Raw genomic sequence first — 27,391 nt, 5'->3', positions numbered from 1 at the left:
TCGAATAGATCTCCAAGAAGATCGAGGAGAACTTTGTATTGAGATTCAAAGAGAGATAAGAAGCCATGTAGCTAATAACTATGGACCCGAAGGTCTAAAGTAAACTAATCACACATCATCGGAGGGGCCATGGAGTTGATGTAGAGGCCCTCCATGATCGATGCCCCTTCCGGCGGAGCTCCGGAAAAGGCCCCAAGATGGGATCTCTTGGGTACAGAAGGTTGTGGTGGTGGAAATAGGGTTTCATGGTGCCCCTGGATGTTTTCAGGGTATATGAGTATATATAGGAGGAAGAAGTAGGTCGGTTGAGCCACGAGGGGCCCATGAGGGGGAGGGCGCGCCCAGGGGGTAGGCGTGCCCCCTGCCTCGTGGACTCCTCGTTTGTTTCTTGACATCCACTCCAAGTCTTCTGGATCACGTTTGTTCCAAAAATCACGTTCCCAAAGGTTTCATTCCATTTGGATTCCGTTTGATATTCGTTTTCTGCAAAGCACTGAAATAGGCAAAAAACAGCAATTTGAACTGGGCCTTCTGTTAATAGGTTAGACCCAAAAATAATATAAAAGTGTAAAATAAATCCCATTAACATCCAAAACAGATAATATAATAGCATGGAACAATAAAAATATATAGATACGTTGTAGACGTATCAGTCAACTGCTGATTGTGCATGCTGACTAGACCCATGGACCCCACTTGTCATCCACTAGGGCTAGATGCTAGTGGGTACAATAGGTATATTCTGGTTTATTTAGGATTAATATTAAATTTCAGAATATTGTTTAAACTTCAGAAAATCATATAAATTAATCTGTAACTCGGATGAAAATACTTTGCACATGAAACTTGCTTAGAACTACGAGACAAATCTGAGTATGCAGCCTGTTCGTCCACCACACGTTCCTAGCATAGCGAACATGCAACCTCCCCCCTCCGGTTCATCCGTCCGAAAAATGCAAACTTCAAGAAAACTTTCCCGGATGTTATCACCCTTCATCTTTGTCGTGTAGCCCTGTGTTAGAACACCCCTAGCCGTGCTTATTGCTTGTCTTTTATCTGTTTGCTCTGTATTTACTGTTCCCCCCTCTTTTCTTCGGTAGACCCCGAGACCGATGTCGATGCCCCTATGATCGACTACGTCATCGACGACCCCTCCTTCTCATTTGAGCAACCAGGCAAGCCCCCCCCCTTTGATCATCCCGATATCACCCATTCCATTCTCTCATGCTTGCATTGGATTTTGCTACTGTAATTGATTGCTCCTATTCGGATGCATATCCTGCTTTTGTAACCTGCTCATTGTACCATACCTACTTATCCTAAACTACTTAGTATAGGTTGTTTAGTGATCCGTCAGTGACCCCCACCTTGTCCTTGTTGCCCCACTTCATCATCGATGACTCGATCAACATGATCGACGACCATATCCTAACACCTCACATCACATCACACCCCTTTCGTTGCTTGACTCTGCAGAGCTACTATCGAGTGCCGAGGGTGATACCTCGCAACGCACTCCTAATGACAACTCTCTAGTGTAGCTATTCAGTTATGGTCAACGAGTGTGGTTACTCCTTCACCATTCCCGATATGGCTCTGTCGTGCAACACCTCAAGTGTGAACCTCCAGGGTGGTTCCTCATATGTTCACCTTGATGATTACATCGAGTGGACACCGAGGGTGATTCATCGGGTTTTTTCCTTGATGTTTGGACACAGGTTACCTTGACTTTACTTGAGACCATTGTTGAAGTCGGGTCGGCCCCGAGGGGTACCAGTGAGTTGATGTGAAATTTGGGCGGGCCCGTAGAGCACCCGCGAGTTTTCTACGAGGCACGGCCGGGCATTCTGGGCCCTTGCCGTAAGTCCACGAGACGGCGCGACGAGGTCACATTATCGTGAGTCTCTGCTCGTCTCCGCGAGTCCCCAATGCAGTAACAGGTTTGGGTATTTGTTCTGAGTTGGCCTTTGGCCTTTACGCATTAACCGCCACGCGAGAATAGTTATGGGCCTCGATGTCGCAGTATCATTCGAAGCTTTGTCAGACGTCCAGTTCGGCATTATGGCTGGGCCGGATCGTGCCATCCACTTTACGGGTGGTGCTGGTATCCCCTTGCGCACAACGACCAGGAGTGCAACGGGCGATGGGCCCAAGACCCCGGAGTGCTTAGGATGTAGACCGGTGGGGTCCTCTCTGCTGAGCCTAGGTAGGGCTGCGACGTGTTGATCTTTCGAGGCCGGGCATGACCCAGGAAAGTGTGTCCGGCCAGAGTGATTGAGAGTGTTTTTTAACGTGGTGCACCCACACCCATGCAAGGAAGATATATATTCGAATACCGTGTCCACGGTAATGGACATTCAGACTTGTATCCTGATCTATTACAACTAGAACTGGTTACTTGAGACATGTGATGGATATCTGGCTCCGGGATTGCTTTCTCGTAGGGAGTCGAGGAAGGATCTCTGGGCGTTAATGCTACAACATGCTTGTTAAATTAAAATGCTATTCTTTACTCTTCTACATGCTGCAAGATGCTTGGAGTTGCTTGAAGATGCTAGTCTTCGATAGGCTGGGCCTTCCCCTCTATTCTGGCATTCTGCGGTTCAGTCCACCGATACATACCTCCCTTTGATACCAATGCATACTTAGTATAGATCTGATGCTTGCGAGTACTTTGGATGAGTACTCACGGTTGCTTTGCTACCCCCCTTTCCCCCCTTCTTTCTTCTTTCCGGTTGTTGCAACCAGATGGTGGATCCCTGAAGCCAGATGGCACCATCGAAGTCTACTACTACCCGATGGTGCTTGCTGCTACGTGGAGACCGCCGACGACCAGGAGTAGTTAGGAGGTCCCAGGAAGGAGGCCTTGCCTCTTTGATCGTTGTTGCTTTTGTGTTTGCCTTCTTAAGGCATCCTTGTCTAACTTTATGTCGGGTTTGTCTAACTTTATGTCTGTATCAGATATTGTTGCTTCCGCTGACTCTTGTATATCGAGTTTTTGTATTCGAGCCCTCAAGGCCGCTGGCTTGTAATATGAAGCTTGTATTATTTTATTTGTGTCTAGAGTTGTGTTGTGATATCTTCCCGTGAGTCCCTAATCATAATCATACACATTTGCTTGCATGATTAGTGTACGGTCGAATCGGGGCGTCACAAGTACCCAGACATTCTAAGCACATGCTCACTGGTTGAGCTATTCTCCTCCATCTTGTAGGCAAACTACTTGTCAGAGGTCTCATACCTCCCGACACGGGCATGAGTCTGAAATACTAATTTCAGCTCTTGGAACATCTCATATGCTCCGTTGCATTCAAAACGTTTTGAAGTCCTGGTTCTAAGCAATAAAGCTTGGCGCACTAAACTATTAAGTAGTCATCTTGCCAAACGTTCATAACGTCCTCATCTGCTCCTGCAATAGGTTTGTCACCTAACGGTGCATTAAGGACATAATTATTCTATGCAGCAATGAGGATAATCCTCAGATCACGGACCTAGTCCGCTTTATTGCTACTATCATCTTTCAACTTAGTTTTCTCCTAGAACATATCAAAAATAGGGGAGCTATTGATCTACAACGTAGATATGCAAAAACTATTAAGACTAAATTCATGATAAATTTAAGTTCTATTAATCAAATTACTGATGAACTCCCACTTAAATTGACATCCCTCAAGTTATTTAAGGGATACATGATGTCTGCTAGAACTACGTTAGTATTTCCCAAAGAGGAAGGGATGATGCAGCACATCGACGGTAGGTATTTCCCTCAGTGATGAGACCAAGGTTATCGAACCAGTAGGAGAACCAAGCAACACTACGTAAACAACACCTGCACACAAATAACAAATACTTGCAACCCGACGTGTTAAAGGGGTTGTCAATTCCTTTCGGGTAGCGGCGCCAGAGATTGGCAAACAGACGTGAGAAAGTTGTAATAATTTGATAGATCGAACGCCAAATAAAATAAAGTGCAACAAGGTATTTTTTATTTTTGGTTTAATAGATCTGAAAATAAAAGCAAACAAAAATAGATCGCAAAGGCAAATATTTGAAAGAAGAGACCCGGGGACCGTAAATTTTACTAGTGGCTTCTCTCAAGAAAAATAGAAAACGGTGGGTAAACGAATTACTGTTCGGAAATTGATAGAACTTCAAATAATCATGACGATATCCAGGCAATGATCATTATAAAGGCATCACGTCCAAGATTAGTAGACCGACTCCTGCATGCATCTACTACTATTACTCCACACATCGACCGCTATCCGGCAGGCATCTAGTGTATTAAGTTCATGGAGAAACAGAGTAATGCAATAAGAATGATGACATGATGTAGACAAGATCTATTTATGTAGAAATAGACCCCAGCTTGTTATTCTTAATAGAAATGATACATACGTGTCGGTTCCCCTTCTGTCACTAGGATCAAGCACCGTAAGATCGAACCCATCACAAAGCACCTCTTTCCATTGCAAGATAAATAGACCAAGTTGGCCAAACAAAACCCAAATATCGGAGAAGAAATACGAGGCTATAAGGGCATCTCCAGCCGCACCCCCAGGAAGGCCTCCCCAGGCGTTTTTTTTGCGCCGGCGCCGAAAAATCGGCCCAGTCGCGCCCCCAGGAGCCCGATTTTCGCCGGCTTGGGCCGAAAACAGCGCCGGCGGACCCAGGCCGAACCCGGCGCGCTGGGGGGCGCTCGGGGGCGCCGGGGCAAACTGTTTTGGCGCGAAACAGCCGCGGGCCCGCCGCGTCAGCGACTCTACCCTCTTCTCGCTCCTTTGTCGTCCTCATCGCCTCGTTTCCCGCGGCGAATCAATGCCAAAGCTGCCGCGCTGTCGCGCCGGTCAGCCTGCGCCATTGATGCCTCATGGGCGGCGCAGTGAAGACCGGATGACGCGCGTCCCTCGCCCGCCACGCGTACTCACGGCGGCTCGCGCACGGGCGGTGCCTCGGCCTATATAAGACGCGCCCCAGCGCACTCGGCGACTCGCACTCTCTCGCCGTCGTCGTTCCTCCCTCTCCTCTCTCTCGCCGTCTCCAGTTCATCACACCCATGGCCGAGCGCTTCCCAGGCGACGGCGCGGCGGCGAACGGCTTCGGCCGCCGCCATCTTCACGAGAACGAGGCTCGCCTCCTTTTCGAGGCCGAGTACCCGGTCCCGCCGGACATGCGGGTGCCCGGGGCGTGGAGGATCAGCGTCGATGGCGTGCCGGTGCCCCCGATACCCACTGGCGTGGCGCGGCGTGCGGAGATCGCACGCATCCGCTCGTCCCTGCCGCGTGCGGCGAGGGAGGGGCCACGGTACGTCCCCGACAGCCCGCTCTGGGAGCCTTATTTTTGCCGCCGTCACGCCGAGCAGCTCGAGGCCACCAAGGGCGTCGAGCCCTCCAGCAGGCTCAACACCGTCGGCCGGCATCGGTGGTGGGGCGTGCCCGGGCACACGTTGGAGGCCGTCCTCGAGTACATTGAGGGCGGCAACATGCCGTGCCTCGAGTACCCCGCTCCCCCGTCCTTCCCACGCCGCCTGGAAGCTCCTGGACCCCGAGGCGCATGGAGACCGGGGGGTCCTCCTCCTCGTTCGGCGGCTCCCCCTGCCTCCACCTCTGCCCCGTCAAACCGGAGCCTAGGGCACGCCTGTCAGCGCGCGCACCCGCAGCTCCGGCGTCCGCATCGGTGACAACGCCTCCCCCACAGGCCGCTTCATCCTCATCGAGCCCAAGCCGGAGCCCGGCCTCCCCACGGAGTACGAGGAGGTAGCCCGGCGTGGCTTCTCCGACGAGGACGCCCTGCGGTGGGCGCGGGACGACTACCTCCGCGATGAGATGGTTCGGCAGCACCGGGCCCTGGAGAAGATCGCCGGCCGCAAGCGTGGGCGCGAGGACGAGCACGGTGTCGTGGTCCTCTACAGCGACGACGACGACGCCCCCAGACCGTCCAACCCGCCGCGCCAACCGAGGGAGGGATGCAGCAGGGACGGCGAAGGCATCGGCGGGGGCGATGACGACGACGACGGCGGCGGTGACTACACGCGGTTCTACCGTCTCCTCGGCATGTAGAACCGCGTGGGCGGGCGGCGAGGCGGGCGGCAAGGGAGACAGCGGGGGTAGCCCGCGGTAGTTTTTCCTTTTTTTGTAAATTATGTTTAAATTTGAACGAACTCGAACGTGTTTGCGTTGTGTTTGCGCCGAATTTAAACATTTTAAAAACCCGTGGGGGCCTCGACTGGGGGGCATCACGCCCCAGTGCGCGGTTTAGCGCCGGTGCACCCCCAGGGGCGATTTTTTGCCCCTCCTAGGGGCCAACGGCTGGAGATGCCCTAAGCAATCGTGCATATAAGAGATCAGAGAAGACTCAAATAACTTTCATGGATAAAAAGATAGATCTGATCATAAACTCAAAGTTCATCGGATCCCAACAAACACACCATAAAAAGAGTTACATCATATGGATCTCCAAGAGACCATTGTATTGAGAATCAAACGAGAGAGGGGAAGCCATCTAGCTACTAACTACGGGCCCGTAGGTCTACAAAAGACTACTCACGCATCATCGGAGAGGCACCAATGGACATGATGAACCCCTCTGTGATGGTGTCTAGATTGGATCTAGTGGTTCCGGAACTTGCGGCAGCTGGAATTGATTTTTTTCGACTCCCCTAGGGTTTCTGGAATATTGGGGTATTTATAGAGAAAAGAGGCAGTTCGAGGGGCACCTGAGGTGGGCACAACCCACCTGGGCGCTCCTGGGACTCCAGGCGCGCCCTGGTGGGTTGTGCTCCCCTCGGAGCACCCACAAGGTGCTTCTCCGGCCCACTGAATGTCTTCTGGTCCAAAAAAATGCACAAAAAGTTTCGCTGCGTTTGATATTGATTTCCTGCAATGTAAAAAATAGCAACTAGCACTTGGCACTCTGTCAATAGGTTAGTACCAAAAAATGATATAAAATGACTATAAAATGATTGTAAAACATCCAAGAATGATAATATAACAGCATGGAACAATAAAAATTATAGATATGTTGGAGACGTATCAATACATGATCCAAATCAACTAACCCATGTCCGGTCATCACGTGAAATGGGGTAGTCATCAATGGTGAACATCTCTATGTTGATCATATCTACTATATGACTCTTGTTCGACCTTTCGGTCTCCAGTGTTCTGAGAACATGTTTGTACATGCTAGGCTCGTCAAGTTTAACCCAAGTATTCTGCATATGTAAAACTGTCTTACAGCCATTGTATGTGAACGTAGAGTCTATCACACCCGATCATCACGTGGTGTCTCGAAACGATGAACTGTAGCAACGGTGCATACTCAGGGAGAGCACTTTTATCTTGAAATTAAGTGCAGGGATCATCTTATAATGCTACCACCGTTCTAAGCAAAATAAGATGCATAAAAGATAAACATCACATGCAATCAAAATATGTGACATCATATGGCCATCATCATCATCATCTTGTGCTTTTGATCTCCATCTCAAAAGCAATGTCATGATCTCCATCGTCACCTATAATCTGCGCATAGACCTGGCTCATGATGCCACTGTTGGGAATCGATGCATGGAAAACAAACAAAAAATTCTATGCACCGAACGACGGGGAGAGAGTGTCTATGTACCCTCATAGACCGTAAGAGGAAGTGTTTCACAACGCGGTTGATGTAGTCGAACTTCTTTGCGCTTCAACCGATCAAGTACAGAACGCACGACACCTTCGCGTTCTGCACACGTTCAGCTTGATGACGTCCCTTGCCTTCTTGATCCAACAAGATGTCAAGGTAGTAGATGAGTTCCGTCAGCACGACGGCGTTGTGACGGTGATGGTGAAGTGATCTCCGCAGGGCTTCGCCTAAGCACTACGAAAAATATGATCGGGGTGTAAATGGTGGAGGGGGGCGCCGCACATGACTAACAATTGTCTGGCGTGTGCTAGGGCGCCCCCCATATATATATGTGGGAGGGAGAGGGGAGGCAGCAAAGAGGCACCTCAAGTAGGCCGAATCCTACTTGGGGTCCTCCCCTTACACGCGCCCCCTGCCATATTTGTCAGAGGGGGAAGGAAAGACGGGGGGAGGGAAGGAAGGGGGGATCCTATTCCACTCTTACCTTTCCCTTTCCCCTCTTTCCTTCTCCTCTTAGGCCGGCCCATATGGGGGGTGCACCAGCCCCTTGTGGCTGGTGCGTTTCCCCTCTTGGCCCATAAGGCCCATATCTTTTGTCGGGGGTGCCCGGAACCCCTTCCGATGACCCGATAATTACCGGTACCCCCCAAAACACTTCTGGTGTCTGAATACCATCGTCATATATATCAATCTTTACCTCTTGACCATTTTGAGACTCCTCGTCATGTTCGCGATCTCACCCAGGACTCCGAACAACATTCTGTCACCAAATCACATAACTCATATAATACTATATCATCATCAAACGTTAAGAGTGCGGACCCTACAGGTTCGAGAACTATGTAGACATGACCGAGACACCTCTCCGGTCAATAACCAATAGCGGAACTTGGATGCCCATATTGGCTCCTACATATTCTATGATATCGGTCGAATCACTATGACAACATACATAATTCCCTTTGTCCATCGGTATGTTACTTGCCCGAGATTCGATCGTCGGTATCTTCATACCTAGTTCAATCTCGTTACCGGCAAGTCTCTTTACTCATTCTGTAATACATCACCTTGTGACTAACTCCTTAGTCGTTTGCTTTCAAGCTTATGATGTGTATTACCGAGAGGTCCCAGAGATACCCCTCCGATACTCGGAGTGACAAATCCTAATCTCGATCTATGCCAACTCAACAAACACCTTCGGAGATACCTGTAGAGCATCTTTACGATCACCCAATTACATTGTGACGTTTGATAGCACACAAGGTATTCCTCTGGTATCTGGGAGTTGCATAATCTCATAGTCGAAGGAATATGTATTTGACATGAAGAAAGCAATAGCAATAAAATTGAACGATCATTATACTAAGCTAACTGAAGGGTCTTGTCCATCACATCATTCTCCTAATGATGTGATCCTGTTATCAAATGGCAACACATGTCGATGGTTAGGAAACATTAACCATCTTTGATCAACGAGCTAGTCTAGTAGAGACTCACTAGGGACACGGTATTTGTTTATGTATCCACACATGCATTTAGGTTTTCGATCAATAAAATTCTAGCATGAATAATAAACCTTTATCATGAATATGGAAATATAAATAAAAAGCTTATTATTGCCTCTAGGGCATATTTTCTTCAATGACCTCTTTGAAAAGAGGTTGATGCCATGTCAGAACAGGAGTGATCAATCATCTCAACTATCAGTAGGTTTTGGTCCCATGATATTCCAAGCGTAGACTGATGACCCACAAGTATAGGGGATCCATCGTAGTCCTTTCTATAAGTAAGAGTGTCGAACCCAACGAGGAGTAGAAGGAAATGACAAGTGGTTTTCAGCAAGGTAATGTCTGCAAGCACTGAAATTGTAAGTAGTGAGTAGTTTGATAGCAAGATAGTTTGTAACGAGCAAGTAATGATAATAGTAACAAAACAAGGTAGCACAATCCTTTTTAGGCAAAGGACAGGCCAAAATGGTCTCTTATGATAAGCAAAGCGTTCTTGAGGGTACACGGGAATTTCATCTAGTCACTTTCATCATGTTGGTTTGATTTGTGTTCGCTACTTTGATAATTTGATATGTGGGTGGATCGGTGCTTAGGTGTTGTTCTTACTTGAACAAATCTCCTACTTATGTTTAACCCCCTCGCAAGCATCCGCAACTACGAGAAAAGTATTAAGAATAAATTCTAACCATAGCATTAATCTTTTGGATCCAATCGGCCCCTTACAGAATAGCCATAAACTAGGGTTTAAGCTTTTGTCACTCTCGCAACCCATCATCTAATAACTACTCCACGATGCATTCCCTTAGGTCCAAATATGGTGAGGTGTCATGCAGTCGATGTTCACATGACACCACTAAGGGAATCACAACATACATACTATCGAAATATCGAACACATATCAAGTTCACATGATTACTTGCAACAAGATTTCTCCCGTGACCTCAATCACAAACGTAACTACTCACAAATGATAATCATGCTCAAGATCAGAGAGGTATGAAATAGCATATTGGATCTGAACATATAATCTTCCACCAAATAAACCATATAGTAATCAACTACAAGATGTAATCAACACTACTAGTCACCCACAAGTACCAATCTATAGTTCCGGTGCAAAGATTGAACACAAGAGATGAACTAGGGTTTGAGAGGAGATGGTGCTGTTGAAGATGTTGATGGAGATTGCCCTCCCCAAGATGGGAGAGTTGTTGGTGATGATGATGACGATGATTTCCCCCTCCGGGAGGGAAGTTCCCTCGGCGGAATCGCACCGCCGGAGGGCAAAAGTGCTACTGCCCAAGTTCCGCCTCGATACGGCGGCGCTTTGTCCCAAAAGTCCTCTGCTTATTTTTTCTAGGTCAAAATGACTTATATACCAGAAGATGGGCACCGGACGTGGGCTGGGCTGAGCACAACGCACCAGCGCGCCTGGGGGCCCAGGCGCGCCCTGGTGACTTGTGCTCACCAGGTGCCCCCCTCCGGTAGTAATGTGCTCCAGTATTTCTTATTTATTCAAAAAAACATCCTATTGACATTTCAGCTCATTTGGAGTTGTGCAGAATAGGTAGCCTGATGTAGCTTTTTCAGATTCAGATTTCCAGCTGCCAGAATTCTCCCTCTTTGTGTGTACCTTGTAAATTATGAGAGAAAATACATTAGAATTACTCCAAAAAGCATTATTATGCATAAAAACATTATAAATAACAGTAGGTAAACATGATGCAGAATGGACGTATCATAGACAAGCATGTTGAACTGAAATCACATTGAAAGAAAAGGTGCTTGTACGTTTCTAGATCTTGAGAGTTGCAAGTTAGGCACGAATGATTATTTCCTGGAATTGTCTTCTAAATAGCATATCGCTAGTGTTGATTCTGCCCATGAACATAAGTCACGCAAAAACTTGGTGGCGCATAATACATTTTGTTTTCCATATATCTGTGATATGCTTCGGTGCTTGACAATTCCTAAAAATGAATTTGTAATACTTCCTGGGTTTATATACTATGTCACCCTAATAGAGAATCCATTCATCCTTGGACATGTGATTAAGTTGGAGATTGTTGATAGTACCGACTAGAGAGTCTAGTTCAACTCTAGCCTCCATATATAGATAGTGGCAGAGCAAAATGGTGCTCGGGGCTGGGATTAGAGTGAAGTTAAACTAGTGAAATATCTTCATTGAGAGCAAAGGAGAACAAATGTTGATGATAATTCATGATGAGATCATTATTGTGCCTAAGATCTTTCCATAAGAGAACTGGGTCGCTAGTTGCAGGTATGAAGGTAGTAATGCCTCTGTAAACATCCATTAAGGAGAACATGTCTCTCCACCAAAGAGAACCACAACTTTTCTTAGCATGGGGAGGAGTTAAGTCGAATAAGCATTCCAAACCAACATAATCCAGGGCACATCCTCTTTGTGAATGAATTTATGCAAGAATTTCAGTAATAGTACTTTGTTTTGAACCTTTAAGTCTATTATTCCAGGACCTTCTTTATGTTTTGGGGGACAGAGACCAAATCCCAGGCAAGCAAAGAATGTGTTCTGGCATCTCTATCAATTAATTTCCTCCATGGACAATGCCTTCGGGAATGGTCAAATGCATCAATAATCTTCATTGGAATTTTGAGGACACACATGGCAACGGATAGAATTGACGAGAGAGCTGAATTTATGAGCTGCAATCACTCTCTATAAGATGGCCAGATGGCAGTAGCCGTGAGACGTCTCTCAATCCGATCTAGAAGAGGCATTAAGTCAAGCACCGAAGGGCGGGTGGTTCTAAGAGGTAGGCTGAGATATTTGAAAGGCATCGTCCCAATTTGGCAGCCCAAGACTGAGCAAGTTCAATCATCTTGTCATTAGTCACATTAATTGGGAGTATCTGGGATTTGGAGTAATTGATTTTGAGGCAAGTGGCACATGCATACGGAGCATCTTGATTGTGTGTAACTCATGTTGGGATGCCTGCAGAACTATCAATGTCCCGTATGCGTATTGAATGACCAGGAAGTCTTCCGAGGCAGGCCGATTTATTGGGGAGTTGAAGCATTCCTTCCGACCAAGCTCAATTAACTAATGGTTGGAACAGATTCGCAGCCAAGGCAAATAATAGAGGAGAAATTGGATCACCTTGTCTGACACCGCGACAACGTTTAAATTCTTTCCCAGTGACACCATTTAGTAGTGTTGATGATGATCCGAAATTCAGAAGCTTTTCAATCCACATGCACCACTGATCATCAAAACCCTTCTCTTTTAACATGTCTATGATGAAGGAATGCTCCATTGTATCAAACGCTTTCTCAAAATCGAGGTTTAGCACCACAATTTCCTTTCCCGAGTGCTTGCAGAGGTACAAATGTTCGTAGGCCCATCCCGAACAATCCTGGATTGTTCTAGATTTAATAAAACCATATTGATTCCTATGAACCAATTTCAAAATCGCCGATCATCCTGTTTAAACACTTGGAAAAGTTTTGCCGAGTGCCCGACAGAATGAACTTGGTAAAGTTAGCTTCGCTTGAGGGGGGGTGCGTATGCCGAGCCCCTTGGCCGAGTGTACTGGTTACCCGACAAAATGTGGATTCTAGTAGTGATAGGTCTCTTGAGTTAGTAGTAAGCTAGAACTAAATACACATATTGATGTTAGCTTTCCATTGCGATTAGACTTGGGCTCACCTTAATCCATTTATCATTATATAGGATTGTCACCGAAAGTAGTTGATCATATACAGTTTACACATTAATGCGTTCAAATTCTTAGAACTCTATTATGATGCGTGTGTCGTGACTTGGGAAGTCGTGATGCATGCATGCACTAACAAGCCCAACCACACGAATGTCGTCCCACTTCCTCTTTATGATATTTGTGTTGCTCTCTGGCTTCATATTTCTTCTCCGATTTATTGGTTTGTTTTGGCCGACTAGATCGCCATGGGAAGAGATGCTTTGTAATGGGTTTCATCTTACGGTGCTCAATTCCAGTGACAAAAGGGGACATGACAGGTACGTATCATTGCTATTAAGAGTAACAAGATGGAATTTATTCATACGTGAGTTTATCTTATCTACATCATGTCATCTTGCTTAATGCGTTACTCCGTTTTCTCATGAACTTAATACACTAGATGCATGCTGGATAGCGGTCGATGTGTGGAGGCAAGAGTCGGTCTACTTGTCTCGGACGTGATGCTTATGTATGATCATTGCCTTGGATATCGTCATAATTACTTGCTTTTCTATCAATTGCCCAACAATAATTTGTTTACCGACCATATGATATTTTCTTGAGAGAAACCTCTAGTGAAAACTATGGCCCCCGGGTCTATCTTTTATCATATATTAAAACCAAAAATACCTTACTGTAAATTTTATTTTAATTATATTATTTTGTATTTTTGTCCGATCCATCTATCAGAAACATCACAATTTAATCTTGCTCATAACCATTGAGGGATTGTCAATGTGATGGCCTGGCTTATTAGGGATGATAGACTACTCATATCAATAAGGAATTCCTTCTTTTTCGGGAGCCCATTCGGACAGAACTCCAAAGTTAAGCGTGCTCAGCTTGGAGTAGTGTCAGGATGGGTGACCGACCGGGAAGTTGCTCCCGGGTGCGCATGAGTGAGGACAAAGTGCGCAGAAAAGACTAGTATTGATCTGTGGGGTCAGTCTAGATCCCGTCAGAAGTAATGACCACCGGCGGGTGTGTCCAGGACGTTACAAGTTGGTATCAGAGCCGACCCTCGCGGTTGCACGGATGGTTGCTCCCGGGTGTGTGGTCATGTTGTTCTTGACGTTTGTGACCCGTCGTGGCACACAACATGGCACATGTACTGAACTGGAAGCACAGACGTATTTGCCAAGAGGGAACGTTCCTGTGGCCCGACGAGGACGTCAGTTCCTCTGAGTGGGGGTGTATGTGATGGCCTGACTTATTAGGGATGATAGACTACTCATATTAATAAGAAATTTCTTCTTTTCCGGGAGCCTATTCGGACAGAACTCTAAAGTTAAGCGTGCTCAGCTTGGAGTAGTGTCAGGATGGGTGACCGACTGGGAAGTTGCTCCCGGATGCGCATGAGTGAGGACAAAGTGCGCAGAAAAGACTAGTATTGATCTGTGGCGCCAGTCTAGATCCCGCCAGGAGTAACGACCACCGGCGGGTGTGTCCGGGGCGTTACAGTCAACCCCTCTCTGCGCATTGGGTTGTAAGTATTTATTATTTGTGTGCAGGTGATGTTAACGAATCGTTGTTTGTTTCTCCTACTGGATTGATAACTTCATTTCATAACATTGATATAAAGTACTCCTTCTGTTTCATAATGTAGTGTGTATAAATTTTTTGAAAAATCAAACTTTAAAAATTTTAACCAAGTTTTTAGAGATAACTATTTATATCTAGAATAGTAGATATATAAAGTATGAAAGTTTAGCTTATAATGAATCTAATTATTTAAGTTTGGCATCTTCGATGTAAATGTTTTTTCTACAAATTATCAAACTTTGTGATGCTTGACTTTTTAAAAATCTATATGCACATAAAACAGAGAAAGTAATAATAACCGACCTTTGTTGTTGGTGCGGGTGGGCGTCGTGTAGTTGCTGGTAAAGCTAAACTACATGTGATCGCGACTTTTGGCCGCCTGTGACGTGGATGGATGCATGCATGCATGTCTCCAACGGTGCAGATCTGTCTAGGATCAATTTCGTACATAATTGGCTGAGTGAAGTCTAATCTAAAACAAAACTTAATGTTATCGAGGTCGACGTAAATGAGCTCTTATCTTCAAATTCGACGTAAATCAGCTCTTATCTTCAAATTCATAAAGTTGATACTCTGTATTTGCAAATCCCAGTTAATCCAAACCCTGTATGAATAAAATCTTGTTTGTTGTAATCGGAAAGGAGCCATCCCTGCCGGAATAAAATCTCTTCCTCGCAGGTAGACGATCCTGGGCTCGCCTCCGGATGATGTCCTGATGGGCGTGTCGGAGGGGGTCAGGTCGGCCGTGGACCCCATCCCACAAGAGCTCCTGGGCATGTCCAATCCTGACGACGTGCATGGCCGATGGCGCTATCTTGACTAGAGGAGGTGACGGCTGGGGCCGCGCCGGCGAGCGACTGCTGCTCGATCGTCCAAGCAAGAAAAATATCAGGCATCACAAGGTCCTATTGCAATTCATTGGTGTGCGGCCTCTTGCATGCGGGTGTCCAGAAGAGATCATCTAATCGATCAAGCCAGACGTGCATGGCCGACGGCGCTATCTTGACTCACGTGCATTGGAGTACTTCTTTTTTCCTTCGAAAAATATAAATATATGAACATTCTTTTGGCTACTTCGCAGTTTTCTATGTTTCGTAAAAGGGAAACGTTTCCCCACGGTGCGCCGGCCGAGCGTTTCGTCTGGTCGCGTGCGAGTCGGGCGCGTGGAATTGGATCGTGCTGGATCCTTTCACGCAGGAGGGTGCCACGACCACGGCCCATGTGGGCTGGCCGGCCCACGCCCGCGTTTCGCTAGCCTTATCCTCTCACGCGGGTGTCACTGCTTTCTCTGTCTCTCAATCCGATCTCTTATTTTTGCTTCATTGCGACGGCGAGCTGCGACGACCTTGGTGATGTGCAACGGAGGCGAGGTGATGTGCGATGGGGGAGCCACCACACATCTGGTTGCAGCCGCACCTCTGGCGAGCTCCGCCATGGCCGTTGACGCCTCGTGCTGGAACCAACGCCACCCATGCTGAAACCAGCCACCGTGATTGCTGGAACCGGCATCATTTTTTGCTACAACCGATGAGTTTTTTGCTGGAACCGGCATCCCGTACAGACTTCGGTGACCCTCGACCGAACGGTGGCGGAGGCATTGCAGAACCTGTTGCACGCGCTCATGCTACAACCGCTAACCAAAAAGCTTCAAACAAGATGAAAAAAGTTTCAACCAGGTATATGAAAAGCTGCAAGCAGTCATTGCCATGGCGGAATGCTACAACCCTCGACATAAAATGCTACAACTGTCTTTGTTTTTTGCTGGAACTAACCAAATTTTGTTGCCATGTCTTTTTGCTGGAATCATTTTTGTACCACTTTTTTGCTACAACAGTCTTGTTTTTTTGCTACTACCGGCATTGTCGTTTGTTACATCCTTTTTCATGAGATTGTCGAGACCCTGCGACTGTATGTTTTGCTATAACCTTTGTACAGTTTTTACTTCAACCTTGTGTATTTTTTGCTACTACTAGAGATGCCTCTAGCTGGACCACAAGTTGTTTTTGCTACAACCGTTTTGTGGTTTGCTGCAATCAGTGTTACTTTTTGCTACCACCGGCTTCTTTGATTTTTTTGGAACTAGTGCTCGATTTTTTATTTCTTGCTACCACTAGCGTTTCAGATTTGTAGGAACAAGCTTCAATTTTTGCTGCTGAGGGAGTCCTGGATTAGGGGGTGTTCGGATAGCCGGACTATACCTTCAGCCGGACTCCTGGACTATAAAGATACAAGATTGAAGACTTCGTCCCGTGTCCGGGAGGGACTTTCCTTGGCGTGGAAGGCAAGCTTGGCGATACGGATATGTAGATCTCCTATCATTGTAACCGACTATATGTAACCCTAACCCTATCCGGTGTCTATATAAACCGGAGGGTTTTAGTCCATAGGACAACATACACATCAACAATCACACCATAGGCTAGCTTCTAGGGTTTAGCCTTCTCGATCTCGTGGTAGATCTACTCTTGTACTACCACTACAAGAAATGTGTTAATCCATGACGGATTTCTGATGACATTTTCGGAAATCGTCATGGACGGTCTGGTAAGCCCGTGCAAGCCTGCTGAAGCCCGCTAAAGCCCGTCTAACCGTTCCCAGTACAAAAGGAGGTAACCCTAAGACCCTCCTCCTGTGCGCCGCTCCTATCTCCCTCCTCCCAATTCCCCATCGCCGCCACCCACCACATCCTCGCCTTTGTCCTCCCACAGCTCGCCGCTGGGCCTCCCCCTCACCTCAGCTCGCCGCTCCGCGGCTCCGCCGGTGCCAGATCCGCCGCTCCCCAACCAAACCATCCCTCCCGCAACCCATTTCTCTCTCTCGTGCAAACCCTCGTAACGCGACCAACGCACGCCGATTCCGGCGACGTCGGCCACCGCGCAACACACTCACAACCTGGTCTCTGACCCCTCCGTCCTCCAGGTCGGTTGGATCCGCCGCTCCTGGTTTCCGACGCTCGCCCACAACCCCTAGCCCATGGCTAGGTTTTCGGCTGCGGCATCACCTGCATCGACGGCGCATCTCCGGCGGCTCCTCTCTGTCGCACACAGCGCCCCCTCGCGCCATCTCCGCCTCTTGGATGGCGGGCGCCCTTAGCTTGGTCCGCTCGCGCACGTTGGGCTGGACGACGGCGACCCCGACCTCCTCTGCCTCGTGTCCCACGCGGCCGTGCATCCTGCCGCGACCCCCTCTGCCGCGTGACGGCGAACGCTGACCTGCAATGCGACCACTGCATCGCCTACAGACCTCTTCGGTGAGCACCGTACCTCTGCATCCCTTCTCTGCTCAGATCCCGTGATTAAACCTGTACACTGTTACATGTAGATTACTAGCTTGTATGGGCCTGAAGAAAGAAATAATTTTGCAGGTAGGAATTCTATTTTCTTCCTGTAGGAGTTGCTGCACCTCCAGTTGTTTAAATTGTTTGTTAGACAGTGAGGGAAACTTGTTAATCTGATAGCCTGCATGTTGTTTCTTAGGTGCTTTTTGCATAACAAGCTGAGTGGATGCTTTATTTCCTAAGGTCAGCATTCAAGTGTATCTCATCTTGGTAAAGTTTACTGTTTTTGTATTGCGCAACAAGCTTTGCGCATGATCTGCTTCCTAATTTCATATTGTATTCAATAACAACTCTTGGAAAATCGATTTCATTAGAAGCTAGCCTTTTGAGAAGGTTTGTTAAATGTTTCATAAATTCTGAATTATAACATCACAGTGAGGATAGAGCAGATATTTGAAATAAGGCTCTGTAGTATCAATATATGCACCTTACACCAAATTCAGTGCAGAGGACTAGTTAGCCTGGGCTCCTCAGCTAGTTATCATGCACCTTCTCCTTTCCTTGATTTGCTGTTAATGGTCAATTTAATTTTTGCTACTCTCTTTTATCTTCTGAATCAGATGCAAGTACTTACGCTTGTTGTTCCTCCTCTACAACCATAAGTGTGGATTTTATAGTTAACAGTGTTTTTTGTTTCATGGTGATACCTTTTGGGTTCGCCTAGATTGAGCATATCTAAAATGCAATCTGTACAGGATGAACCAACGAAAAAAGCAACTTCAGACTTTGGCTTCTACCTTAACAACTTTGCATTGCTTCGAGACGCTACTAGATTGGCCATTACCCGCTGTTCATGTGTTTTGATTCGGCTTGTACCTTAATAATCGTGAAGTAATTTTTAAGCCATGTATAGACTAAATTTGTAATTCTTGTTCAAGCTGATGAGGTTTGCTACACATGGGCAAGCCTTGTTCCTACTGCCATCACATTGTATAAATATATACTGGTACATTACATTTCATTACTGTTTCCTGTTATAAATAATAGTAGTATGTTGGTCAAGTGGGCAACATATAGAATTGTTATGCACAGAATTAACATGGATAATTGAACCAATGGATTTATGATAGAAAAGTGCTTTACTATCTATCCTGAATGAATATATAAATAACGCATGATCATTTCAAGCTACACTTTCCTATCTTTTGTTTCACTGTTTATCAAGTATTTTTCAAGTTTCATAGTCCACTACATTACAAATTTTGAGCACTCCTGTCTAGAGAGAAGAGATGGCGAAAAACTCAGAAAGAACTTTTTTCCATTTGTGTTTTTCATCTAATAACAAGTACATGGCTTAACGTGGCATATCGCTCAAGGAAACTGTATCATATTCTTCGTTGATATTTTTCATGCCATTTGAAAATCACTTGCAAGCAAGTATTATTTTTATTTACTACAGTAGTGCTATAGTACTTGAGTTTTGTGATGTGTGTTTGTTAGTCATTTGACTTTCATTTTACACACTTCTCTCTGGATTAATTTTAAGCAACCTCATGTTTACTCTTGTTTTGTATATAGTAGATACAATGTTATTCTCATTTGTAGGCACTATACGATTTAAGAATTTGGACATCATGTAATTCATTTTTATATTTGTTGCAATTCTCTTATTTCTACTATCTATGTGTATCTACAAATGTCTAATATTCTTGTAAATATTCTAGGTACGATCATATCGCGGGCTACTTGGTGTTGCACATCACAATCAGCCACGACATATAGGTTGCCATCAAGAGCGTTGACCGCGAGAGCATGAATGACAACCTCAATAGTTTATATATTATGTTCATGTAAAATGGATTGTACTGGTTCTTAACCCTGTTGTGTAATATATTTTTGTGAATCTATGTTGTTAGTTATCATTTCATAAAGGATTTTGTAAACTGCTATGTTGTAGATACATAATTATGGCTGGCAGCATATCAAATAAACCTAATGTTTGACACTTTGCAAATACTTTTTGTTGGGCCAAAATTAGCATTAGGATTTGTGAAACATATTATGCTAAAAACGTAATGGGTCAATGTTGGGCGAGAAGAAATGGGCTCAACCAAATTTAGTGACAGAAAATAGTATCCACGTAGGCAGCCACGTCATTCAATTTGGTCAATTGAAAATCCTATGTGGCGCCTACATGGCGTTAATCTATGATGGATTGTTTTGTCATAGAGGTTTGGGCTTGGGCGGGCCTGGGGCATATCCATGATGGCCAAGAACTGTCATGGAAGGTACAATATGAAATTATGACGCGATATGCATGACGGATTACAAATCCGTCAAGGATGGGCACCCATGACAGTTTTGCACTGATCCGTGACAGACAAGATCCGTCATGTATTAACAGATTTCTTGTAGTGTACCCATATCATCAATATTAATCAAGCAGGACGTAGGGTTTTACCTCCATCGAGAGGGCCCGAACCTGGGTAAAACTTCGTGTCCCTTGCCTCCTGTTACCATCCGGCCTAGACGCACAGTTCGGGACCCCCTACCCGAGATCCGCCGGTTTTGACACCGACATTGGTGCTTTCATTGAGAGTTCCTCTGTGTCGTCGCCGTCAGGCTCGATGGCTCCTACGATCATCGATAGTGATGCAGTCCAGGGTGAGACATTCCTCCCCGGATAGATCTTCGTCTTCGGTGGCTTCGCACTGCAGGCCAATTCGCTTGGCCGTATGGAGCAGATCGAAAGCTACGCCCCTGGCCGTCAGGTCAGATTTGGAAGTTTAAACTACATGGCTGACATCCGCGGGGACTTGATCTTCGACGGATTCGAACCACTGCCGAGCGCGCCGCACTGTCACGACGAGAATGATCTAGCTCTGCCGCCGAACAGTGCCCTGGAGGCCGCACCAGCATTGGCTCCGACCCTTAATTCGGAGCCAATTGCGCCGATCGAGGATGGGCGGTTGGACGCCACCCCGAGGGCTGCGACCCCGACGACGATTGAGCCGAACACCAGCCCCGTACTCTGCGAGACTCGTGACTCCAAGGAGCCGGACTCCTCTCCGGACTCCGAACCCTCCGCGCCCCTGCCGATCGAATCCGATTGGGCGCCGATCATGGAGTTCACTGCCACAGACATCTTTCAGCACTCGCCTTTCGGCGATATCCTGAAGTCACTAAAGTCTCTCTCTTTATCAGGAGAGTCTAGGCCGGACTACGGTCAGCAAGGTTGGGGTACGGACGATGAAGAAATTCAAAGCCCACCCACCACCCACTTTGTAGCCACTGTCGACGACTTAACTGACATGCTCGACTTCGACTCCGAAGACATCGACGGTATGGACGCCGATGAAGGAGATGATGAAGAACCAGCGCCTACTAGGCCCTGGAAAGCCACCTCGTCATATGACATATACATGATGGACACCCCAAAAGAGGGAGATAGCGATGGAACAGCGGAGGATGACCCCTCCAAGAAACAGCCTAAGCGTCAGCGTCAGCGGCGCCGCTCAAAATCCCGTCAAAACAAACACGATGATTCCAACACGGGAGATAATAATACTCCAGAAAGCGCCGAAGAAAACCCCCTCCAGCAAGATTTAGCACAGGAGGATGGAGAAACCAGCCCTCATGAGAGAGCGGCAGACAGAGAGGTCGAGGACGATAATTATATGCCTTCCTCCGAAGACGAGGCAAGCCTCGACGACGACGAATTCGTCGTGCCAGAGGATCCTGTCGAGCAAGAGCGTTTTCAATGCAGGCTTAAGGCCACGGCAAGAAGCCTCAAGAAAAAACAGCAACAACTTAGAGCTGATCAAGATTTGCTAGTCGACAGATGGACTGAAGTCCTTGCGGCCGAAGAGCATAAACTCGAATGCCCCTCCAAGAGCTACCCAAAGCGCAGGTTGCTACCCCGATTAGAGGAGGAAGCACTTGATTCGGCCGACTGGCCACCTCATGGTCACGACAGAGAGGCCTCTCGGCCCTCCACTCAAGCCGCACCCCGTACCAAGGCACGGGAATATGCGTCGGACCTACGAGACATGTTGGAGGACAAGGCAAGGCAAACAAGATCGATCTACGGATCGCGTGGGCGCCCCATGGCTCGAGACAGTAACCATCATGCCGGTCACAAATTCAGCGGGGCCGAACACAGTAGACAAGGCTCATTGGAGCTACGTCACGATATCACCCAGTACAGAGGCGCCCCACACCCACTATGCTTTACAGAAGAAATAATGGATCATCAAATCCCCGAGGGTTTCAAACCCGTAAATATCGAATCATATGATGGCACAACAGATCCTGCGGTATGGATCAAGGATTATCTCCTTCATATCCACATGGCCCGCGGCGATGATTTCCACGCCATCAAATACCTCCCACTCAAGCTTAAAGGACCAGCTCGGCATTGGCTTAACAGCTTGCCAACAGGATCAATCAGTTGTTGGGAGGACCTGGAAGCCGCATTCCTCGACAATTTCCAGGGCACTTATGTGCGACCCCCAGACGCCGATGACCTAAGTCACGTAATTCAGCAGCCAGAGGAATCGGCCAGGCAATTCTGGACACGGTTCTTAACAAAAGAAAAATCAAATAGTCGACTGTCCGGACGCTGAGGCCCTAGCAGCCTTCAAACACAATATCCGTGATGAGTGGCTGGCCCGGCACCTTGGACAGGAAAAGCCGAAATCTATGGCAGCACTCACGACACTCATGACCCGCTTTTGCGCGGGAGAAGACAGCTGGCTTGCTCGTAGCAACAATATGACCAAGAACCCTAGTAATTCGGACACCAGGGACAGTAGTGGCAGGTCGCGTCGCAACAAGCAGAAGCGCCGCATTAACGGCGACAATGCTGAGGATACGACAGTTAATGCCGGATTCAGAGGCTCTAAATCCGGTCAGCGGAAAAAGCCATTCAAAAGGAATCCTAGGGGCCCGTCCAGTTTGGACCGAATACTCGACCGCTCGTGCCAGATACATGGCACCCCCAAAAAGCCAGCCAATCACACCAACAGGGATTGTGGGGTGTTCAAGTAGGCAGGCAAGTTAAACTCCGAAAATGAAGACAAGGGGCTGCATAGCAATGACGACGAGGAGCCCCGGCCGCCGAACAACAGTGGACAGAAGGGTTTTCCCCCACAAGTACGGACGGTGAACATGATATACGCAACCCATGTCCCCAAAAGGGAGCGGAAGCGCGCGTTAAGGGACGTATACGCGGTAGAACCAGTCGCCCCAAAGTTCAACCCATGGTCCTCCTACCCGATCACCTTTGATCGAAGGGACCATCCCACTAGCATCCATCATGGCGGATTCGCCGCATTGGTCCTAGACCCAATCATTGACGGATTTCATCTCACTAGAGTCCTTATGAACGGCGGCAACAGCCTGAACCTGCTTTACCAAGATACAATGCGGAAAAGGGGCATAGATCCCTCGAGGATTAAGCCCACCAAAACGACCTTTAAAGGCGTAATACCAGGTGTAGAGGCCAACCGTACAGGCTCAGTCACACTTGAAGTGGTCTTCGGATCTCTGGATAATTTCCGAAGTGAGGAGTTAATCTTCGACATAGTCCCGTTTCGCAGTGGTTATCACGCACTGCTCGGGTGAACCGCATTCGCTAAGTTCAATGTGGTACCGCATTACGCATACCTTAAGCTCAAGATGCCAGGTCCTCGAGGAGTAATTACGGTCAATGGAAACACCGAACGCTCCCTCCGAACGGAGGAGCACACGGTGGCCCTTGCAGCAGAAGTACAAAGCAGCCTCTCCAGGCAGTTCTCCAGTCCGGCCACTAAACGACCGGACACCGTGAAACACGCCCGAAGTAACCTACAACAAGACCGCCTGGCACGATCCGAGCAGGCGTAGCAATGTGGCCCCAACCCCAACCATCGCAAAAGGCGATGCCAGTACTTCGCGTACATAACTACGCTCTAGAGATACCATGGGTACAGGGGGAGGGGCACCATCACGGCACGCCCAAAAATACGGCTTAAACCGTACCAGGGGCTTCCGATTTTTTTTATTTTTCTCTTACTTTCAGGACTCCATCCTTCGGAAGGCATGTTCGGCAGTTCAATTGCCGCACAAACGATGCAAGAACCAGGGAAGCAGACAAGCCACGCCACACTACGGAACTCCCAAGTGGTATCTATCACGAGCAGTATACCTGTTCCGCATACTATTCCGCAGCTTGCCCCTGGAACGGACATGTTAACTAGTCCAACCTTCCACTTATCGCATTATTTGTATCGTTCTGCTTTGATCGCAGCCCTTTTTAATAAACAATGCATAGCTTTTGTCTATTTTTGCATTACCTTTTTTTCTTTATATATGTTCCGACATGTTGCATCCGTACACGTTGGTACGGCCAAAATACGCCAGGGGCTTTAATACCCCTCAATATGGTGTGAGAAGTCCGAACACTTCAACAAGTGCGGCACCCTGAACTTATAGCATTATATGCATCGGCTCTGAATCATGTCTTGGGTCAATAGTTGGGTTTGCCTGGGTCCTATGTTTTGGTGCCTTAAGTTCCGCTATATCGGCTAAGGTAGCACTAGGAGAACCACTGCGATTGTGCCCCAGTTGAGCTGGGTCGAGCACCTCAGTGGAGAAAGCTAAAACCGACTGTCATGATGAAGCGAGAGCTGGTCGCTGTTTGAGAGGTTTTTCGAGTCCCTAAAGACTTATGCCGCTTAGGGCGAGGAGCCGACTCTGTCCGGCCAAGGCGTGGATAGCGCCCTGAACTCGGTCTTCCGAATACCAGGGGCTTCGCCGAAATTTAAAATTATAGAATTCTATGGCTAAGTGAGAGTGTTCACGCATTATAGTCTGATTGCCTTGTTCGTTGGGCTGAGCGCCTCCCTCGAAGGACCCAAACATGGGAAAAAGAGCGCTCAGGTTTATCCCCGAACACCCCAGCACTAGCGGCATGGGGGCAGAAGCTGACGACTCGCCATCTCTCAGAATTGATAAACAGCCACACAGAAGGTAATATTTTAAATTCCAACAGCATTGCTTAGCGCATATAAACAAGTTTTCAGCGCACAGGATAAAATGAGCAAGTTTCACTCAAAAATTACATCCCTAGAACATTCATCCGCCACAAAGCGGGCACCCTTCAGAACATCCTTATAGTAATTCTCGGGCTTGCGATGCTCTTTCCCCGGCGGTGGCCCGTCCTTCACCAGCTTCTCAGCATCCAGCTTGCCCCAGTGCACCTTAGCACGGGCAAGGGCCCTACGGGCACCTTCAATGCAGACGGAGCGCTTGATGACTTCGAGCCTTGGACAGGCCTCCACCAACCGCCGCACCAGCCCGAAATAGCTCCCAGGCAGAGCCCCTCTAGGCCACAGCCAAACAATGAGGCCCTTCATGGCCTGTTCGGCCGCCTTGTAGAGCTCGACCAGTTGCTTCAGCTGGTCGCTCATGGGCACGAGGTGTCCGGCCTCAGTATACTGAGACCAGAACACTTTCTCTGTCGAGCTGCCCTCCTCGGCTCGGTAGAGTGCGGCGGCATCGGATACACTCCGGGGAAGATCTACAAACGCTCCTGGAGAGCTCCGGATTTGGGTAAGTAACAAATAACTCACGTCTATGTGTTTGCTTTGCATAAAGAATGCCTTACCCGCCGCTATCCTCTTCACCTCATCCAACTCCCGGAGGGTCTTCTGGGATTCGGCCTTGGCGGACTTGGCGTTTTCAATAGCCACCGCGAGCTCGGACGCTCGCGTCTTTGAGTCAAGCTCCAAACTCTCATATTTTTCCATGAGAGCCTGGAGCTCTTGCCGCACCTTACCAACCTCGGCCTCATACTTCTCCCACTAGGTGCGCTCCGAGGCTGCCCTCTTCTCAGCCTCGACCAGCGCCTGCTTAAGGGTCGCCACTTCAGACATGGCCCCTAAAATAGCCACGATAATCATGTCATTCTTTGCAATTGCACCTTTTTATATATATTTAAAAACATGGTATTTCTTACCTTCATTGTCCTCGAGCTGCTTCTTGGCACGCCCGAGCTCTTGCTCGGTCCGCTCGAGGTTCTGCTTTAGCGTGTCCACTTCCGCAGTCAGTGCGGCGGACACAAGAAGGGAAGCCTGCATATGCATTTTTTAGACTCCTGCGAATTCTATTTGATCCTCTATTCGGCTTTTCTTCCCGAATGCCAAACAGAGCATCAGGGGCTACTGTCTATGCGGTGCTATTATTTACACATTCTTTACTTATCTCAAAGCCTGTCAAAAGGCTAGTACAAGCTTCAGTCAGTCCGCTCTTGGCGGACTGAACCTTCTGGACAACCACACTCATAATAGCGCGGTGCTCCTCATCGATGGAGGCGCCTTGGAGCGCCTCCAACATATTGTCCGGCGCCTCCGGTTGGACGGGGGCCGCTGGCACGGTGGACTTGCTCCTCTTGGAAGGAGGTCCCCCGCCGGAGTCTGGAACCTTTGAAGGTTCCGGAGCGGTGTCCGGCCTAGAGCCGGACTTGGAGCCCTGAGGGGTTTCATCCCCTTTACTCCTGGAGTCCGGGAGGTCGCCTTGCGATGCCTCCAGGACTACCTCCTCCCGGCTTGGAACCTGTTGGGACAACACTTCGGTGTCGTCCGTAGGGCGGGGGGAGGAAGCCGTCGGAAGCGAGTTCACATCTAAGGAGTCCAGTGAGCCGCTCGACAACGCGTCGAGCCGGTCTTTGGGTGGGCTGCATAAACATATTCGACGTAAGGGAAAGTTGTGCAATAAACGAATACTATGAATTACTCTGGTATCCGGATACTTATGATTTTTCCAGGGGCTTGGCCCTGGGCTGCCACTCCTCTCCGCCGTCGGCGTCGGTGGAGTAGTCCGGAGGAAGGGTTTTCCCCTTCTTGGACCCTCCGGCCTCCCCTGAGAGGGCGGCCTTCCTTTTCTTCTCTCCTCCCGCTGGAGGGGGAGAGCTCTCCTCTTCTTCCTCCTCGTCTTCATGGGAGGAATGCGCCTCGGAACCATCGGATGATGGATCTGACACCTCCTGGCGTCGGGCACTCTTTCGAGTCCCCGCGGCCTTTTTCGCCGCCTTCTTCTCCGGCACCACATAGGGTGCCTGAACTAGCAGCTTTGCCAAGCGAACGTCCACTGGGCCTTCGGGCAAAGGAGCCGGACAGTTGACCTTTCCGGACGTCACCTGCCAATCCTGTCAAAGGCAAGGGAGCTTAGATCCCGCATTGAGTCAAACTATGAAAAACTGATGCCCTGTAAAAGGAGAAAAAACAGCTTACCGCGAGAGCGTGACGCTGCGCACTGAATCCGCGATCCTCGGTAGCGGATGCGGGAGCCTCGGCGCCTTTGAAAAGCACCTTCTAGGCATCTTCGTATGTCGTGTCGAAGAGCCTCGGAGCCTAGGAGGAAGAAGGTGTAGGTGAAAAGATGGATCCTTATCCCTTTATATGGGAGGACACAACTACATGTCCCCACCAGCCTGGTAAAACTCGCTTATCTCCAAGCATCGTAATCAATGGCGCGGTTGGGTTACCCAAGCCCGTATTGATGAGAATCCCGGGATAAGGGGACATGATCTATGCTTTAACAAGACGTGCCAAGGAAACCGCCTCGCATAACGCGCTGAGGTGGGATAATGAAACGACTCGGATAAAGGCTTGGCCGTGGTGTGTCACGCTACGGAATACGTCAGCAGATTAGATTGG

The sequence above is a fragment of the Triticum dicoccoides genome, chromosome 3A (genome assembly GCF_002162155.2).
Source record: "Triticum dicoccoides isolate Atlit2015 ecotype Zavitan chromosome 3A, WEW_v2.0, whole genome shotgun sequence".
NCBI lineage: Eukaryota > Viridiplantae > Streptophyta > Magnoliopsida > Poales > Poaceae > Triticum > Triticum dicoccoides.
The sequence above is the reverse complement of the archived record's forward strand: the minus strand, read 5'-3'. Positions refer to the sequence as shown.